Below are 14,072 nucleotides of genomic sequence, written 5' to 3' on the forward strand. Positions count from 1 at the left end.
GTCAGCAGCACGCCATCCCCACTGTAAACAGTGTTGACGTTGCACTGCTTCCCCCTCCTGAGACGCCGGATGGTGGACCAGAATTTCCTCGAAGCCGTCCGAAAGTCATTCTCCATGGCCTCACCAAACTCCTCCCACGCCCGGGTTTTTGCCTCAGCAACCGCCGAAGCCGCGTTCCGCTTGGCCATCCGGTACCTGTCAGCTGCCTCCGGAGTCCCACAGGCCAAAACGGCCCGATAGGACTCCTTCTTCAGCTTGACGGCATCCCTTACCGCCGGTGTCCACCAGCGGGTTCGGGGATTGCCGCCACGACAGGCACCAACGACCTTACGGCCACAGCTCCGGTCGACCGCCTCAACAATGGAGGCGTGGAACATGGTCCACTCAGACTCAATGTCCCCCGCCTCCCCCGGGACGTGGGAAAAGCTCTGCCGGAGGTTGGAGTTGAAACTCTTCCTGACAGGAGATTCTGCCAGACGTTCCCAGCAGACCCTCACAGAGCGTTTGGGTCTGCCAGGTCGGACCGGCATCTTCCCCCACCGTCGGAGCCAACCCACCACCAGGTGGTGATCAGTTGACAGCTCCGCCCCTCTCTTCACCCGAGTGTCCAAAACATGCGGCCGCAAATCCGATGACACAACTACAAAGTCGATCATCGAACTGCGGCCTAGGGTGTCCTGGTGCCAAGTGCACACATGGACACCCTTATGCTTGAACATGGTGTTCATTATTGAAAATCCATGTCGAGCACAGAAGTCCAACAATAGAACACCGCTCGGGTTCAGATCGGGGGGGCCGTTCCTCCCAATCACGCCCTTCCAGGTCTCACTGTCATTGCCCACGTGAGCATTGAAGTCACCCAGTAGAACGATGGAGTCCCCAGAAGGAGCGCTCTCCAGCACTTCCTCCAGGGACCCCAAGAAGGGTGGGTACTCTGAGCTGCTGTTTGGTGCATAGACACAAACAACAGTCAGGACCCGTCCCCCCACCCGAAGGCGGAGGGAGGCTACCCTCTCGTTCACCGGGGTGAACCCCAATGTGCAGGCGCCCAGCCGGGGGGCAATAAGTATACCCACACCTGCTCGACGCCTCTCACCGTGGGCAACTCCAGAGTGGAAGAGAGTCCAGCCCCTCTCGAGAGGGCTTGTACCGGAACCCAAACTGTGCGTGGAGGCTAGTCCGACTATATCTAGTCGGAATTTTTCTGCCTCGCACACCAGCTCGGGCTCCTTTCCAGCCAGAGAGGTGACATTCCATGTCCCAAGAGCCAGCTTCTGCAGCCGGGGATCAGACCGCCAAGGTCCCTGCCTTTGGCTGCCACCCAGCTCACACATTGCACCCGACCCCTTTGGCCCCTCCCACAGGTGGTGAGCCCATGGGAAGGGGGACCCACGTTTCCTTTTCGGGCTATGCCCGGCCGGGCCCCATGGGCGAAGGCCCGGCCACCAGACGCTCGCCTTCGAGCCCCGCCTCCAGGACTATATAACAAATAACAATAATATAAACAACAATTTTATCGAACCATCCGTGTCACTCGAAATCATTAAATCCATTAGAATCTTTGTCCTTCGTGTAAACACCGGCGGTTCTAACCCCGGAAATGTGTGCGGTGCGCTGCTGACGTCAGTTGCAATTCAACTTATTCCACAGGCCCATATAACTATATCTAAACTATATACCCTTCTTGGGGTCCCTGGAGGAAGTGCTAGAGAGTGCTACTTCTGGGGACTCCATCGTTCTACTGGGTGACTTCAATGCTCACGTGGGCAATGACAGTGAGACCTGGAAGGGCGTGATTGGGAGGAACGCCCCCCCCCCCCGATCTGAACCCGAGCGGTGTTCTATTATTGGACTTCTGTGCTCGACACAGATTTTCAATAATGAACACCATGTTCAAACATAAGGGTGTCCATGTGTGCACTTGGCACCAGGACACCCTAGAACGCAGCTCGATGATCGACTTTGTAGTCGTGTCATCGGATCTGCGGCCGCATGTTTTGGACACTCGGGTGAGGAGAGGGGCGGAGCTGTCAACTGATCACCACCTGGTGGTGGGTTGGGTCCGATGGTGGGGGAAGATGCCGGTCCGACCTGGCAGACCCAAACGCTCTTTGAGGGTCTGCTGGGAACGTCTGGCAGAATCTCCTGTCAGGAAGAGCTTCAACTCCCACCTCCGGCAGAGCTTTTCCCACGTCCCGGGGGAGGCGGGGGACATTGAGTCTGAGTGGACCATGTTCCGCGCCTCCATTGTTGAGACGGCCGACTGAAGCTGTGGCCGTAAGGTCGTTGGTGCCTGTCGTGGCGGCAATCCCCGAACCCGCTGGTGGACACCGGCGGTAAGGGATGCCGTCAAGCTGAAGAAGGAGTCCTATCGGGCCGTTTTGGTCTGCGGAACTCCGGAGGCAGCTGACGGGTACCGGATGGCCAAGCGGAACACGGCTTCGGCGGTTGCTGAGGCAAAAACCCGGGCGTGGGAGGAGTTTGGTGAGGCCATGGAGAATGACTTCCGGACGGCTTCGAGGAAATTCTGGTCCACCATCCGGCGTCTCAGGAGGGGGAAGCAGTGCAACGTCAACACTGTTTACAGTGGGGATGGTGTGCTGCTGACCTCGACTCGGGACGTCGTGAGTCGGTGGGGAGAATACTTCGAAGACCTCTTCAATTCCACTTACATGCCTTCCATTGAGGAAGCAGGGCCTGGAGACTCTGAGGCGGATTCTCCAATCTCTGGGGTCGAAGTCACTGAGGTAGTTAAAAAACTCCTCGGTGGCAAGGCCCCGGGGGTGGATGAGATCCGCCCGGAGTTCTTAAAGGCTCTGGATGTTGTGGGGCTGTCATGGCTGACACGCCTCTATAACACCGCGTGGACATCGGGGACAGTGCCTCTGGATTGGCAGACTAGGGTGGTGGTTCCCCTGTTTAAGAAGGGGGACCGGAGTATGTGTTCCAGTTACAGGGGAATCACACTCCTCAGCCTCCCCGGTAAGGTCTATTCAGGGATGCTGGAGAGGAGGGTCTGTCGGGAGGTCGAACCTCGGATTCAGGAGGAGCAGTGTGGCTTTCGTCCTGGCCGTGGAACAGTGGGCCAGCTCTACACCCTCGGCAGTATCCTCGAGGGTGCATGGGAGCTCGCCCAACCAGTCCACATGTGTATTGTGGACTTGGAGAAGGCGTTCGACCGTGTCCCTCGGGAGGTTCTGTGGAGGGTGCTTCGGGAGTACGGGGTGCTGAGCCAACTGATAAGGGCGGTTCGATCCCTGTATCATCGATGCCAGAGTCTGGTCCGCATTTCCGGCAGTAAGTCACATTCGTTCCCAGTGAGGGTTGGACTCCGCCAAGGCTGCCCTTTGTCACCGATTCTGTTCATAATTTTTATGGACAGAATTTCTAGGCGCAGCCGAGGCGTTGAGGGGGTCTGGTTTGGGGACCTCAGCATCGCTTCTCTGCTTTTTGCAGATGACGTGGTGCTGTTGGCTTCTTCAGGCCGTGATCTCCAGCTCTCGCTGGAACGGTTCGCAGCCGAGCGTGAAGCGGTCGGGATGAGGGTCAGCACTTCCAAATCCGAGTCCATGGTCCTCGATCGGAAAAGGGTGGAATGCCCTCTCTGGATCGGGGATGAGACCCTGCCCCAAGTGGAGGAGTTCAAGTATCTTGGAGTCTTGTTCACGAGTGAGAGGAGGATGGAGCGCGAGATCGACAGGCGGATCGGTGCAGCATCGGCAGTAATGCGGACCCTGTACCGGTCCGTTGTGGTAAAGAGAGAGCTGAGCCAAAAGGCAAAGCTCTCGATTTACCGATCGATTTACGCTCCTACGAGCTATGGGTCGTGACCGAAAGAACGACATCCCGGATACAAGTGGCCGAAATGAGTTTTCTCCGCAGGATGTCCGGGCTCTCCCTTAGAGATAGGGTGAGAAGCTTGGTCATCCGGAAGAGACTCGTAGTGGAGTCGCTACTCCTCCACGTTGAGAGGAGCCAGATGTGGTGGCTCGGGCATCTTATCAGGATGCCTCCTGGACGCCTCCCTGGGGAGGTGTTCCGGGCATATCCCACCGGTAGGAGACCCAGGGGACGACCCAGGACGCGCTGGAGAGACTATGTCTCTCAGCTGGCCTGGGAACGCCTTGGGATCCCCCGGGATGAGCTGGATGAAGTGTCTGGGGAGAGGGAAGTCTGGGAGTCCCTCCTAAAGCTGCTGCCCCCGCGACCCGACTCCGGATAAGCAGAAGAAGATGGATGGATGGATGGATGGATAAACTATATTTCAAACTATAATATAAACAATAATTATATCGAACCGTCCGAGTCACTCCAAATCATTAAATTCATCGAAATCTTCGTTCTCTGTGTCACTAAAAAAAAAAAAAAATAATAAAAAAAAAAGCTGTAGACTCCGGAACTCCATGTGCCGCTGACGTCAGCCTCTTCGTCAATTGCGGCTCCAATTATTCCACAGATCTATGTATATAACTATACTGTAGCGTTACCAAAGTACCAGGCAAGTCACACAGTGCTGCTATAAGCAAGCGCCCTGGATCCCTGGCTAATATTGGAGTAATGTGATCACATTTTCTTGTCCATGAGAGCAGTCTCGCAGCAGCATTTTGTACTAACTGTAGACTTTTGATGCGGGACTTAGGAAGACCAGAGAATAATACATTACAGTAGTCCAGGCAAGATGTGACGAACGCATGTATAATAGTTTCCGCATCACCGGTCGAGAGGATCGGACGAATCTTAGCAATATTACGAAGGTGAAAAAAATGCAATTCTGGTTATATTCTTAATGTGGTTTTGAAAGGAGAGCGTTTGGTCAAATATTACCCTGAGATTAGTTACAGTATCACTCTGAGTGATAGTACGGGTATCTATAGTTATAGTGTTTTCCTTAATTAAGTGTTGATAACGAGTTGGACCAATTATCAACATCTCAGTTAAGATGGGTTAAGACGAAGGAAGTTGAGAGACATCCATTGCTTGATCTTCGCAAGGCACGCCTCAAGATTACAACAATCCCGCGGATCTGTCATTGATAACGGCATATATAATTGGGTGTCATCCGCGTAGCATTGAAAACTAAGATTATATTTACGTATTATGTCTCCAAAGCGGAATCATATAAATATTAAATAAAATTGGTCCGAGTACCGATCCCACGTAACATTATAGAGCTCAGTGGACGTATTGCCATGGACCACTCCTGTCTGATAGATAGGAATAGAACCAGCCTAGTGCTGACCCTGAAATACCAACACAACTTTTAAGATGCCCTAATAAAATATCGAAGTGTACAGTGCCGAAGGCAGCACTAAGATCGAGTAGTAACAATACAGATGAAGTGTTTGAATCCATAGCTATGAGGAGATCATTAGTCAACACATCAGGCTCTGTGGCTCAATGGACGGTGCATTGGATGTTAGAGTTGTGCACACTCCAACTTATTTTGCAAGAACCAAACAGGAGACAAGTTGTCATGCGGTCGCGTTTATTTTTTCGGTTTTTTGTCTCGTCAATTGTCGTAACTTTACTTCCGGTTTTATTTTGTCATCCCTTCCGTTTCAGTTCGTGTTTCCTTCCTCGGTGTTTGGTTGTCTTGTCTTCCCTGATCCCGATTGTGTGCACCTGCGTAATCGACACTAATTGTCATCACCTGTGTCCCCGCCCTTTTGTGTGTATTTAGTCCGTGTCTTCCCCTTGTCTTGTGCCAGTGTGTCTTGCCTCGTCCCGACCACCAGCGATCCCTTGATGTCCGAACTCTCTGTAAGAACCCTCCTTTTTGTCTCGCCACCGAGCGACGCTTTTGTTTGTGCCTTGGTCTCCATCGCCTTTTTGTCTCGCCCCAGTGCGACTCCTTTAGTTGGTACTTTTTGCTATGTGTTTTCCCTCGTAAGAGGCGTTTTGATTTGTACTTTTAGCCTTTTGACTCGCCTCAGTGCGACACCTTTTGTTTGTACTTTTTGCCACGTGTTTTCCCTCGCAAGAGGCGATTTGATTTGTACTTTTGCTCAGTGTGCTTGCTGGAATAAATCCCAGAAAGAAACGACTCTGCATCCGAGTCCTCCGTCTTGTCCCCTGCCTGACACAAGTAAGTCCTCTTAAGCACCTGCAGGTGGAGAGTCCATTTGTCGCTGTCTGAACAGCGATGATCGAATGAAGTCTGACTCAGGCCTCTTGCAGGAGCATTTTTATTGAGAGAAGCAGAGTGGAGGTGAGAGTGGACAGGTTTGGTGAACCCCCGGCCTCTGATAAGATCAGAGCAGGGGGTGTTTTACACTGTTGTGGGAAACAGAACAACTTTGATTGCTTCCCCTGCAGCTGGTCAATCAAGCAGAGGAAGCAACCACTTCATCTTACTCTGCATTGTGAGGGCAAGACAAGATTGATTTAATCATTATAGTTTACATTCCAACATAATCCTACGATAAAGATAACCTGGAAAACCCTAACATTGGACTTCTAAATTAATCAAAAAGAGGCAATTCAAAGGTTGTGGGTTCGATTCCCACCAGAGTCAGCTTTTAGCTGAACATGAAGCCTTGAAGCAACTCATTTTTAGGTAGTGGTATGTTGTTGTAATGTTGCAGTCCACTATATCCAGCCCTGTGGCGTAATGGACAGCGCATTGGACTTTTAAGTTGATCGAAAATAGGATATTCAAAGGTTGTGGGTTCAAGTCTCTCCAGAGTCAACTCATAGCTGAATGGTAGCTGAATGAGGTCTTGTATCAACCAACCTGGTAACACTTTTATGTAGTGGTATGTTACTGTCAAGATCTGTGGTGCAATGGACAGCGCATTGGACCTTCGAAGGTGGTCAAAAGAGGCAATTCAAAGGTTGTGGGTTCGAGTCACAGCACTGGCAGCTTTTAGCTGAATGGTAGCTGAACCTGAAGCCTTCTAGCAACTCAAATTTAGGTAGTGGTAGTTGTTGTAATGTTGCAGTCAACCTCATAAGGCTCTGTGGCGCAATGGACTGCGCATTGGACTTCTAAGTTAGTCAAAAAGAGGCAATTCAAAGGTTGTGGATTCGAGTCCCACCAGAGTCAGCGTTTAGCTGAATGGTAGCTGAACATGAGGGCTCATATCAACCATCCTAACACTTTTAGGTATTGGTGTGTTATTGTAATATTGCAGGCTCTGTGGTGCAATGGACAGCATATTGGACTTCTAAGGGGGTCCAAAACAGGCAATGCGAAGGTTGTGGGTTCGAGTCCCACCTGAGTCAGATTTTAGCTGAACATGAAGCCTTGTATCGACTGTCCTAGTAACACTTGTAGGTAGTGGGATGTTATTGTAATGTTGCAGTCCAGTACATCAGGCTCCGTGGTGCAAAGGACAGCGCATTAGACTTCTGAATTGGTCTGAAAGAGGCAATTCAAAGGTTGTGAGTTCAAGTCCTACCAGAGTCGGCTTTCAGCTGAACATGAAGACTTGTATCAAATTAATCCTGGTAACACTTTTAGGTAGTGGTATGTTATTGTAATGTTGCAATCAATTATATCAGGCTCTAAGCTTAATGGACAGCGCATTGGACTTCTAAGTTTGTCTTAAAGAGGCAATTCAAAGGTTGTGGGTTCGAGTCCCACCAGAGTCAGCTTTGAGCTGAATGGTAGCTGAACATGAAGCCTTATATCAACTCAATCCAGGTGGTATGTTATTGTAATGTTGTAGTTAAGTACATCAGGCTCTGTGGCGCAATGAACAGTGCATTGGATTTCTAAATTGGTCAAGAGGGTTTTCAAAGGTTGTGGGTTTGAGTCCCACCAGAGTCAGATTTTCACTGAATAGTACCGTAATTTTCGGACTATAAGTCGCAGTTTTTGTCATAGTTTGGGTGGGGGGGTGGGGCGACTTATAACGAGGAGCGACTTATATGTGAATTTTTTTCAAAACTTTTCAAAAAAAATAAATAAGTGAAACCGCGATAAAAGAAGCGCGTTGTAGCAAGGGATTCCTGTAAGCAGCGCGGCGCGGCGGTTGTTTACAAAAAGGACAAAGATTGATCACGGGATGACGAAGATGACGAAGGGCCCCACGTACTACCGGCATCATTAGCGGCTATGTTTCTAAGTGACACGGAGGACGAAGAGTTTGAAGGATTTAAGGATTTGGAGTGACACAGAAGGTTTGAAAAACTATTATGGCTGTTACGCACGCCCGGTCCTACTCTACGGAGCTCTCTTTCACCTCCGTGGATAGAAGTCGGGGGCCGACGCTCAGCCAGGTGGCTGCCCGGGGACGGTGGATGGGGCTCGGTCATGGCTTTTACGCACGCCCGGTCCTATTCTATGGATCTCTCTTCCACCTCCGTGGCTGGAAGTCCACGCCGCCACACGCCTGGAAGTTTGTTTTGTTAAATAAAGAGCCGTTTACCAAACCCACGTCTTTCCTTGTACTTTGTTAACGCTACAATATAGTTATATACTAGATCTGTGGAATAACGATGAGGCTGACGTCAGGGTGCATGCGCGGCGTTGTTGACAAAGGACGAGGAATTTGATCGATGGATTTAATGATTTACAGTGCACAGATGGTTTGACAATATCATTGCTTATACAATAATTATTTGATATCTAATTTGTATATCGTTATATGGGCCAGTGGAATATTTTGAAGTGCAAGCGCCGTCAGCGGCGCGCACTTATTGTTGACAAAGGACGATCGATGGATTTAATGAATTGGAGTGACAGATGGTTTTATAAACGTGTTATTTATGTAATAGTTTTTTTTAATAACTATTAATGTTACGTCAGGCCCGTTCTCAGCTCTTTGTTTGTGTTTATGTCACGTTAGCATACCTATCGTTTAGCCTATTGTTGCTCGTTTATGTCTGTTCTTGGTGTTGGATTTTGTCGAATACAGTTCCCCCCAAAATGCGACTTATACTCCGGAGCGACTTATATATGTTTTTTTTTCACGTTATTGTGCTTTTTAAGGCTAATGCGACCTATATTCTGGAGCGACTTTTAGTCCGAAAATTGCGGTAGATAGAAAAGAACCCTTGTATCAACTCTATCCTGGTAACACTTTTCGGTGGTGGTAAATTATTCTAACATTGCAACCCAGTACATTGGGCTCTGTGGCGCAAAGGACATTGGGCTTCTAAAAAATAGGGAGAATTAGGTTAGTGAGCGATTATGATCAAATAAAATAAGTACAAGTACATACACCATTAACCCGTTGGAGAAGTGCACTCAAAGAGCGAATATAAACAGGCAATTGATAAGTTCCCTTTTTCTGTATTGTAAAACAGCATAACATTTTATGTCATAAAAAAATCTATTAGCAATAAATTGGTAATGATACATTGTTTTGATACCCGGAGGAAGTTGTTTCTCGGCTTGTAAAGCAGTTGCTATCTCTTCCTTGTGCTCCACTTAAAAAAAAAAATACCCAGCAGCAAGCTGTTGTTGAGCTTGCGAAGCTACAGTCACCATGCCTTGGCCGTCTTCCATATCCAAAAAATCCCCAGCAGCTGTAAAACAGTATAGCTCAATAAGCACATGTCACAAATATATCTGTGTAGAGATGTCTTTGGGCTCCAGACTCTGAGGGGGTAGTGTGGCACTGCGGTTGTTTAAAAATATATATATTTTAGTTTGATATACTATACTGTATGCAATGATTTTTTAGCTTACAAATCGCCATGATACTCATAGGGTTTGGCTGGTGATAACACATTTTGTGCCAGCTGTGAAGCACAGAAACTCAAAAAGGGCTCGGGCTAAAGTATGCCTCTTCAGCACATATGAATTAAAAAGGGCCATGTTAGTGTTTGGCCATACCGTTTTAAATTTGGCTCAATTCAGTTTTGGCCTTTATAGAAGGTCATTCTGAAGAACCTTTCTTGGAGATTTTATCGAATTGTTCTGAAACTGCAGGTGTTTCATAATAAATTGTTCAAGATAAAAAGAAAAGCAACACTTTTAATTTTAATGAGCAATGTTGCCGTGGCAATGTTCTCTTTACTATGAAAAATTATGTTGATTTGGACGGTCTAAACATGCATGAAAGGATATAAAACGCTAGGTACCTTATTTTCCGGACTATAAGTCGTAGTTTTTTTTCATAGTTTGGCTGGGGGTGCGACTTATATTCAGGAGCGACTTATGTGTGAAATTATTAACACATTATTATATAATTTCTTGTGGTATTTTCACGTTAAATCGCAAGAGGGTGCTTTAGGCCTGTGGAATAATTGGAACTGAAACTGACGAGTCTGACATAAGCCACGTAGTAGAGGTAGTGCTGCATCTTCTACCTCCGGAGTTAGCGGAGTTGTTTAAAAGTGACACGGAGAATGAAGATTTCATTGGATTTAGTGATTTGGAGTGACACGGATGGTTTTGCATGTTATTTATGCTATAGTTATCTGAATAACTCTTTATATGTTACGTCATGCACATTCTCAGTTTGTTGTTTATGTGTCATGTAACGTTAGCATACCGTACAATTATTCAGCCTTACGTTGCCTCTATTCTCTTTTTATTTCAAAATTGCCTTTCAAGATGACATCTGTTCTTGGTGTTGGATTTTATCAAACACTTTTTCCCCAATAATGCAACTTATACTCCAGTGCGACTTATATATATATATATATATATATATATATATATATACTTTAGTGCAATTGTAAAATTAAAATCAATAAAATAATTCAATAAAAATGGCTCACTAGCCCCCTTACTAATAAAGCAGCCGGGATCAATTGACCTAGGTCTGTGAAAAATGGGAAACATATGTAAAAGCCAAAGATGTACAAAAGTGTCTTGAAGCCTTACCTGAACCTTACATGAAGTCTGCCATTTTTAATTTATCCACCTTTCAGCCCTCCCAGATAACATGCATATTTGACATATGTAAATCACTGGCGGTGAAAGAGTTTAAAGTTTCATTATACTTCCTCATGAGATATAGTTTGATGGACAACAAACTTTGGCTGCCATAGCCAAACACTGACAAAACAACAAAGTTATCTCGGGAGGTGTAAAAATGCACCATTTAGTTTCCTGTTTTCTCTTTAGAAAATGTTTAAAAGTAGTGTTTCTTCGCTACCACTGAATTTAGGACTAGCCATTTTGTTTTCAAAATATGTAAAGGCACAGCTTTTATCAACCAAAATCAAACAGTATTTAAAACATACAGCAAATGTAAGAATCTAGTCAATACAAGTTATTGTATACACATCGCATCACCATAATTCATACAAAGTGTCTCATAGCATCGCAATTGAAAATGATTGGTGGCACCATGATCATAATTCCTACCCCCTGTGCTCGAAAATGCTGTGTTCGTAGCAAGCCAATTTGGGTTAAAAATTGGACAAAACAGCCATTTCTTTTGCACGCCAAACAGCCCAAAGTTGGGTCAAATTGACCCCACTTTCTGGGTCGGTCCAATTTTTAACCCAGCACTTTCAAGGGTGTAGGCCAAACTGGACAAGGAAAAATTCAAATTTGCGGGATAAAATTAAGCCTTGAGAAGAAACCACAGATGAGGATGACGCTAAAGCACAAAGTTTGTCAGTTTTTTTGCCAGTAACAAGCTGTTGCCATGGCAATGCACTATTAGTAAAAAAGAACAACAACCTAAAAACACAGATTTTGAGAGTTTAAACATTAATAAAAATTCATGAAACCTGCACACACATTAGGCTTGGAAAAAAAAAAAGAAATTAATTTGCCCAATAAAAATAAAAAAAAACAAAAAAAACAATCAAATTACATTGTACTAGTACCTCAATCTGCCAGTACCGCAAAGCCCGAGGCTGTGAGGGCCCTTTATAGCTGCTCATGTCATGCAGCTTTATGTAGTATTTAAAGTCCAAATGAACTGTGGATAAAATCAAAGGTGCCCATGATCAGTGTGATTGTTCCCACCTGCCTCTCGTTACCTGTCGTGTATAAAAGTCCTGTCGGCCCCTCACTCCCGGTCGGATCATTGGTTGCTGTCGTGTTGGTTGCTGTCGTTCGGGGTTGTCGTACTGTCTTGATGCCGTCATGTCCTGCTGTCTTCTTGTTTCACGTCCCGGTCAGTCAGTCAAGTTATTGTTTGTTAAGTCATGTCAGTTTGCCTTTTGAGTTGCTTCAATAAACCCTGGTCCAAGCTGCACTTGGTCGTCCTGCTCCATGCTCCACCCCTGAACGTGACATAATGATCCGACCATCACAGCGACCAGCGCTTGGACCCCCCTTCACCACCAGCTCCCGCTGCGACGCCCGATCGTCGTCCGAGCTTGTTCCAGCGCCATGGGCTTGTAGCTGCCATCGGATCTTGCTCCAGCGACGCCGGACTCACGGCCGCCATCGGAATTCCCCCCCGGCGCCATCGGCTCCGCGACCGTCATCGGACTTCACTGCCGCGACGCCGGACACGCGGCCGCCATCGGAGTTCCTCCCGGCACCATCGCCTCTGCGACCTTCATCGGACTTCGCTGCCGCGACGCCGGACCCGCGGCCGCTATCGGAGTGCCTCCCGGCGCCATCAGATTCCACCGGGCTCCATCCCAGCGTTGCAGGACCTGCGGGCGTTGCCAGATTTCAAGCCAGCTGCGCCGGACCCGCGATCGTCCCTGGCCCCACTCCCACTGCTGTGGCACGTGGTGGCTCATGCTGCTGCCACAGCTCCGCCTTCCGATTGACGCTGATCGCGATCTGGACTTTTAAATGCCGCCGATTGCGGCGCTGACTTTCGTATGCCGCTGATTGCGGTTCTGTTTCCCCGAGTCGCCGCAGAGTGCGGTTGTGTTTCCCCGAGTTTCCGCCAATTGCGGTTCTGTCCTCAAGTCGCCGCCCGAGCGCGGTTCAGTTCCCCAAGTCGCCGCCCGAGCGCGGTTCTGTTCCCCAAGTCGCCGCCCGAGCGCGGTTCTGTTCCCCAAGTCGCCGCCCGAGCGCGGTTTTGTTCCCCGAAGTCGCCGCCCGAGCGCGGTTCTGTCCCCGAAGTCGCCGCCCGAGTGCGGTTCTGTCCCCGAAGTCGCCGCCTGAGCGCGGTTCTGTTCCCCGAAATCGCCGCCCGAGTGCGGTTCTGTCCCCGAAGTCGCCGCCCGAGTGCGGTTCTGTCCCCGAAATCGCCGCCCGAGTGCGGTTCTGTCCCCCAAGTCGCCGCCAGAGTGCGGTTCTGTCCCCTAGGTCGCCGCCCGAGCGCGGTTCTGTTCCCCGAAGTCGCCGCCCGAGTGCGGTTCTGTCCCCGAAGTCGCCGCCCGAGTGCGGTTCTGTCCCCGAAATCGCCGCCCGAGTGCGGTTCTGTCCCCCAAGTCGCCGCCAGAGTGCGGTTCTGTCCCCGAAGTCGCCGCCCGAGTGCGGTTCTGTCCCCCAAGTCACCGCCAGAGTGCGGTTCTGTCCCCTGGGTCGCCGCCCGAGCGCGGTTTTGTTCCCCGAAGTCGCCGCCAGAGTGCGGTTCTGTCCCCTAGGTCGCCGCCGGAGTGCGGTTCTGTCCCCTAGGTCGCCGCCCGAGCGCGGTTCTGTTCCCCGAAGTCGCCGCCCGAGTGAGGTTCTGTCCTCGAAGTCGCCGCCCGAGTGCGGTTCTGTCCCCGAAGTCGCCGCCCGAGTGCGGTTCTGTCCCCCAGGTCGCCGCCCGAGTGCGGTTCTGTCCCCTAGGTCGCCGCCGGAGTGCGGTTCTGTCCCCTAGGTCGCCGCCCGAGCGCGGTTCTGTCCCCGAAGTCGCCGCCCGAGTGCGGTTCTGTCCTCCAAGTCGCCGCCCAAGTGCAGTTCTGTCCCCCAAGTCGCCGCCCGAGTGCGGTTCAGTTCCCCAAGTCACCGCCCGAGTGCGGTGCGGTTCGGTTCCCCAAGTCGCCGCCCGTGTGCGGTTCGGTTCCCCAAGTCGCCGCCCGAGTGCGGGTTGGTTCCCCTAGTTTTTTTTGGGGACGTCGGGAGCCGTCCCTTGTGGGGGGGGGTTCTGTCACGTCTCGTCCCCAACTGCTCCACTATGTGTCTGTTGTCTTGGTTTCTGTCCGTGTGCTCGCCCCTCCCTTCCTGTGTGCCCATGATCAGTGTGATTTTTCCCACCTGCCTCTCGTTACCTGTCGTGTATAAAAGTCCTGTCTGCCCCTCACTCCCGGTCGGATCATTGGTTGCT

The 14,072-nt window shown here is 49.6% G+C and overlaps 1 protein-coding gene and 2 non-coding genes across 4 annotated transcripts in view; all 3 read left to right on the plus strand.

Annotated features, from left to right (window-relative positions):
* sorcs3a (sortilin related VPS10 domain containing receptor 3a) overlaps positions 1 to 14,072 on the plus strand; it is a 357,551-nt gene that overhangs the window by 59,085 nt on the left and 284,394 nt on the right. The window lies entirely within an intron of this gene.
* On the plus strand, positions 6,954 to 7,045 carry trnar-ucu (transfer RNA arginine (anticodon UCU)). The gene is given in 2 exon segments: positions 6,954 to 6,990; positions 7,010 to 7,045. It is a non-coding gene; the product is annotated as a tRNA-Arg (tRNA).
* trnar-ucu (transfer RNA arginine (anticodon UCU)) lies at positions 7,133 to 7,224 on the plus strand. The gene is given in 2 exon segments: positions 7,133 to 7,169; positions 7,189 to 7,224. It is a non-coding gene; the product is annotated as a tRNA-Arg (tRNA).

Source organism: Syngnathus scovelli, chromosome 5 (genome assembly GCF_024217435.2).
Source record: "Syngnathus scovelli strain Florida chromosome 5, RoL_Ssco_1.2, whole genome shotgun sequence".
In the NCBI taxonomy this organism is placed as follows: Eukaryota; Metazoa; Chordata; class Actinopteri; order Syngnathiformes; family Syngnathidae; genus Syngnathus; species Syngnathus scovelli.